The sequence below is a fragment of the Sphaeramia orbicularis genome, chromosome 4 (assembly GCF_902148855.1).
Source record: "Sphaeramia orbicularis chromosome 4, fSphaOr1.1, whole genome shotgun sequence".
Taxonomy (NCBI): Eukaryota; Metazoa; Chordata; class Actinopteri; order Kurtiformes; family Apogonidae; genus Sphaeramia; species Sphaeramia orbicularis.
The window spans coordinates 32,598,263-32,604,649 of record NC_043960.1 but is presented as its reverse complement, the minus strand read 5'-3'; positions in this window follow the sequence as shown (position 1 = coordinate 32,604,649).

Genomic DNA, 6,387 nt, shown 5'->3' with positions numbered 1-6,387 from the left:
CATGATGGGTAATCACTTCATCCACAGTCTGATCTTTATTCTCTCTGTCAAATGCAATCCTTTTTTTCTGATTTTTCCCATTAATAATTGTTTATTTCTTAAGGCTGCACAGTGGTTTAGTCTCAATCCCTTCAGTTCTCTTTACATTGTCCACACTATTATACAAAGACGAGTCAAAATGTTGATTTCTTTGCTATTTTCCCAAAGTGTAACTCCACTCCATCTCAAATCCCAATATTTCAGAAAATGTCCCCAGCTGATTTGCTTTATACTTTCAGTAGATGATGTTATTAATACCATACAAAACGTCAGCCTTTCTTCATGTTTTTGACATAATGGGACTTTGAAAATAATTGTAACTGTAAAAACAGCTGATGTCGAGAAACATGTCATTACGTTTGTTGTTCTGTAACGATGGACTTCAGACTCATATTATTTCATTCTACAAACATGTTTTTATCGTATTTTTATGATGTACTGCTTATCTTTTGATTATCGCAACCCTTTTTTACCTCTAAACTCACCTTGGGTCTGAAACACTAAACAGGATTAAAGGATTACTGAGGTTCAGCGCAGGATGTCCAGCATCTCAAATGTGACGTAGAAGGAAATTATTTACTTCATTTTCTTCTTTTTCGTAAAATCTTTGACTATATTGTCTTTTTTTTTTTCTTACCTGTTGCTCTTAATCACACCTCAGTTGTAATATAATCATTTGTTTGTTGTTGCTCATTCATTCTTGATTGTTTAGGATGCAGTTTATATTGTATATGTTTTACCACAGTGCTTAACTTAGCCCAGCCCACCTTTGATCAGCTTAGAGGTCTGATCAAGCGGTAACACGTGGACGCATTTTATGTTCAACAGTCTCTGTCATGTAAGCAGAGTAACTTATATGCATGTATATACATATTTGAGTAGGTATTTATAAGCACTTTTACATTATGAATAAAAAAATTTGAGGAGATAAAATTTTTAGTAGAAAAATGTCAAATCACTCCTCAGTAACACGTGGACATCAATTTTTTAAGCTTTACGCAAACATTCAAAACGTGGTTCTCAACAGAAACTGATATCAAGTAGAACAAAACCTTTTAGATATTATGTTCAACTATGCTGAAAATAAAGTTTGTAGTAAAATATTGAACAGTCTCTGTTTTATTGACATGAGAATGTAGTAACACATGGACAGGCTGCCATAGTAACACATGGACAACTCTTTACCAGTGTATGCATCACCTAAAATGTATCAAAAGATCATTATTTTCTGAAAGTTTGACTCAAATATTTGAATTAGAAGGAACTGAAAATTAAAAATTGCTATTTTTGTGGTAACATGTGGACAGGGCCTTTTAAGCAACTCACAAATGTTCAAACTCATAAATATCAATAATATTCACAAAATAATGAAAATCAAATACTTGAAATTAAACAATCATCTATATAATCAACAGACTGAATAAATTTTCATATTTCTTAAATATAATTTTTAGAGTCAAATTCGAGCTATGGTGTAAAAAAGTACAACGATAAAATCGATTGTAACTTTTTTTCTACAAGTAGTGTTTTAAAAAGGATAACAGTTCCATAAAATAGACGTCTTTAACTAAAAAACGAGCCCACTTGATAAATGATGTGTGCAAATGTACTTTTTCATGTTGATGGTCACTTCCGCTTAATTGGACCCTTTTGTATAAATTGTTCATTGCTGAGTTCTAATTACAGTTTGGACTCCTTACTAGTTATTGAGGTGAATCTCCATGGTAACTGACCCTGGAGATGGTTCCAGATAATGGATCCAAATGTCAAAAGCAACACCTACTGAAGATCCCGTTGACCTCGGTGAATGAATTAAAAAAGAAAATGCAGGAACAAAACCTCAGAACCATAATGAGGAAGAAGTGAGTTTCAGACTAAATCATGCAAGCGTTCCTTTGTGATATAATCTAATATATAATCCTAAAACAGACAGAGATTAACCCCTGGACATGATCAGAGACCCCCCTATAATGGTCATTAAGTCAGAGACATATTACTTGTGCTGATATAGAATTGTTGCGTATCATAAGAGGGCTTGGATGCTCCAGATTTTTCCTATTTGGGTATATATATATTTTTTAGCATTAAAGAACAATTAATCATAAAATCAACGCTTATGTCACAGATTATTCGTATTCCTTTAATCCAGAGGTAGTCACTTAACTTTAACCCTTAAAGACCCAGTGCTACTTTTGTGGCAGTTCCCAACGGATTTTTTCTCTCTATTTAACCTTTCTTAAGTGATTTATCACCAATTACTAGATTTTTATCCTCTGCATTTTGCATTTTTTAAGTGTACATCAGGTATTTTCCTATATTTAATTCACTGATCATATAGATGCTCATTAAAACTCAAATTAAAACGGAGGGTATGTGAAAAACAGAGAAAGCTGAAGAAAAAATGACTGTTTTAGCAAAGATATTGAGTATAAAAATAAGTGTCTCCATTCACTGTCATTGATCCAACTCCATGGGTTTTACTGGTGAATCAGTGTTGTAGAAGATGACGGTGTTTCCACATTTACAGCAGAGCCTCTGAACATCCAAATGAAAAGATGACAAACTGTATTTTACTCCAATTATTTACATGTATTGATAGGATGAATGGATCAACAGGTATTAAACAGTTTAGATCAGTAGATGCTTTTGGTCACCGGTGGCTGTTTGGGTCTTTATGAGTTAAAGGAGGTGCAGAAAGATAAGGTTTCCTCGTGTACAGGTCTACAGCAGCATCATGTTTAAGTTGCATTATAATTTAGTTATACATTAGTTAGTTTATGTATGTTAAATTAGCATTGTTATTGCATTAACATCTGCACTGCACTTTTGACCCTTTCTTTTTTTTGTGTTTTTTTTTGTTTTTTTCAATGGGCTCAGCTGGCTGACAGGCAGCTGTCTGTACCGATAAGGCAGCAGCCGACACCAACTGTACTCCCAGTCATCATTGCCCATTTTTCTAACACCTTTGCTTGTGTATCCTCTTTTATTTGGACATTTTACCAGGGAGTATCTCACACTACTTTTTTTTTTTTTTCCTACTTGTCTTGTCCAGTGTCCTAACAGCAGAATGGTAGTCTGGTTCCTTTTGGTGCTGAACAAATTTGCTTTGCTAAGGGTAACTTTTGACGCCTTCTAATCCTATTAATACGCTGAAATAACAATAAAATGCAGTATGAAATGCAGTATAAAATGCAAATGCAAATAATAAATAAAATGCAGTTTCTCAGCTTTTCATCATCATCAGATATGACCTATGTGGACATTCATAGGCTCTGTAGTGAACATGGAAACACCATCATCTTCTACAACACTGATTCACTAGAACAATCCATGTAGTTTGGGAAATGATAGCAGATATAGATGCATGTTTCAATGTCCAGATAATGATATATTTTCCTGAAAAAGTCACTTTTTTCTTCAGTTTTCTCTGTTCTGATAAAATAACCTTTAAATTCACTCTGATCTTTTACGAATATCTACATGATCAGTAAATTAAATACAGGAAAGCACTTGATTTTTACAGAAAAAGGCAAAATTTTGAGAATATTATTCTATTAAATGGTGATAAATCACTTGTGAAAGGTTAAATGTGGAGAAAAATTTTATTTATAAGTTGCCACAAGAATACTTCTCAGTTTTTAAGGGTTAACCTACTGATGTACATGTTTTTAGATGGTGGTTGTAAACTGAAGGACCAGAGAATGTGGACATGGGGGGAACATGTATGAAAGGTGGGGGGGGCAGAGGGTTTGAATACAGTCACATGTGTTCTTGCTTTAATGATGTGAGTAAACATGTGTTAAACCACACATTCACAGTTTGTTGTCAGTTTGATTCCTGGGCTTTGACTTGCTTTTAGTGCTTGTTATATTTTTAAGCTTAATTCCACATATCTGTTTTAAATTACAGTTCATTCTTTGTGTGAGAAAATATGTGGCAGATCCATGTTTGTGATTGGTCAGCTGGCACCAACTGTGACGGTTAATGTGAATAAGTTGAGTCAGAAACCTCGGGAGACAGAGGGAGTCCATAAACACCTCAGTGACACAACCGCACAACTTGTTTTCTTGCGATTGGGAAAGTTTGGTTTCGTCGAACGGAAAGAGATCCAGGGTCTGATTAACTTACAGGACCCAGATCTGAAAACAGAAAACAGACACCACTGTTTAACAGTCCTGGATCTGTATCTTGACATTTTCAGCATTGCAGTTTCTCTCCTTTATTTCAGCATGTCTCTGTTCTTTCTTTATCTTCTTGGTCCATCTCTTATCCACCACCTCCATTTACACCCAGTTAAACCAGTACATCAAACATTTTAGAATAATAGCCCAAAGGCAACAACTTTTTCCAATTTGTACCTGAACCTGAGTGTTTTTGTACTATTTCTAGTGCAGGCAGTGTTGGCAGGTTTGCACTGAGGGAATATAAAACATGCCCACACAGGTGATGTAAAGGTCAGGGGTCAGGGGTCATGTGAAGGTGAGGTGCTGCTTTCCCTTCAGGCCATAGATAAGTTTGTTCTGTTCAAACAGCCCTGTTAAACTACAGAGGAGGCAGGACGCGGAAAGATCCATATTTACTTTGTTCTGCATGTGACGTCATGTCGTCTTCTGTGCATGTGGGTCACTTCAGGACCTTAAACTGTTCACATATGAGCCTGATGGAAGTTAAATAGTTAAAGGAGTGATATTTTGGTTTTTTTTTAATGGAATTATGCATTTTAAAACATTACCCTGTGGTCTACATAAACTGTAAATGCTATGCTTGGGTCTATATTCTTCATTAATTCAACTCCGCAGGTCCTTCTTCAACCCTATTTCTGAGTAATGACACCAGAAAGGTTGTTTTGAGCACTGGCCCTTTAAATACAAATGAGCCACTTCATGCCCCACCCCCTCCAGGTTGTTGGCTGTGCTGCTCTGTCCCATTCAGCCACTTGTGTTCTTTAATACAACCAACAACTGAACATTTTAGGTAATCGACTCGAAGTTTGGACATATTTTCAGTATGGACTACAACCACTGCTGCTGACAAACAATTATAGCGTACTCGGAGAAATGTTCGTCAGAAGTGTTGACCTTATATGTGCAAATGTAACTAATTATAAAACGTAACAAATTAAGAAGGAATTAAAATGGGTTATAGAAATCCACTAGATTTTTGCCAAAATGAATATAAAGATAGCTTTGCAGCACCTGGAGGGTTCAAATTCAAACTTTATGAACTATTAGGGTCCAAATACACAAATAAATGTACCAAAGACTAATAAAAGTGGGTTCAGCAAAATATGACCCCTTTAAGTTAAATTATAATGTGAACAACTACACAAAAAATAATATTTCAGCAAAAAATCTGAATTGAGCATTCAGACCTGAAGTGTTAACTTAGTCTTTTGACCAATGCTGATGATAGACTATATGTTCTAGATCACACCATAATGAAACGAAGAAAACAAACAAATAAAAACAGGTCTGACTCAAATATTAGTGAAAATACCATATTTGGGTCACTTTTGCCTGGAGTGTGAACATAGCCATAAACCAGTGGTGTCAAACATATGGCCCACGGAACAAAACCAGCCTGCCAAAGGGTCCAATCTGGCCCATGTCATGGATTTACAAAGTACAAAAATTACACAAAGAATATATTATAAAACAATCAGTTTTTCAGATTTTTGCCTGTTGCTAAATATTTTGTGCATTTGTAGATTCATTGTGTTCTAATAATGTTAAAATTACACTTATTTTTCTGAGGACATTTCAGGTTGTTCATGGTTGTTTACATTTTGTGATGAAAGAATAATTTGTAAATGTAAACATTTTCATAATTTTATTTTCCTTTTTTTTCACTAAAATAAAAAGAAAAAATGTTGAAGTTGGCATTATTTATAAATTATTATTATACTATTATATTACTATTATTACTATATACTATTATTTTACTGAGGAAATTGGTCTGTAAGTGGCACCTGAACCAAAATGAGTCTTTCATCAGTATTGTTCAAGTCTCACACCCTAAAAATTGTGACCAAAGTCTGTCTAAAGTCAAGTGACTCCAGTCTTTCCTGGCAGAAACTTTTTTTTCCCCATCTTTATTGAAAACATTTAAGTATACAGTACAAAAATTTGAACGAACAACAAGATGTCAAAAGGGAAAAAGCATTTGAACATATAAGTTTAAGAAAGTAATGAAAGATACAAAGCATAATATAAAAAATAATAGTATAAAAAAGTAAATAAATAAATCAAAATAACAGATCTAACAAATATAAATAAATAAATAAATACAACAGAGATCAGTCAGTATTAAAGAATTGTTCATAAATAGCCAGGGTGTTAGAGCATTTTT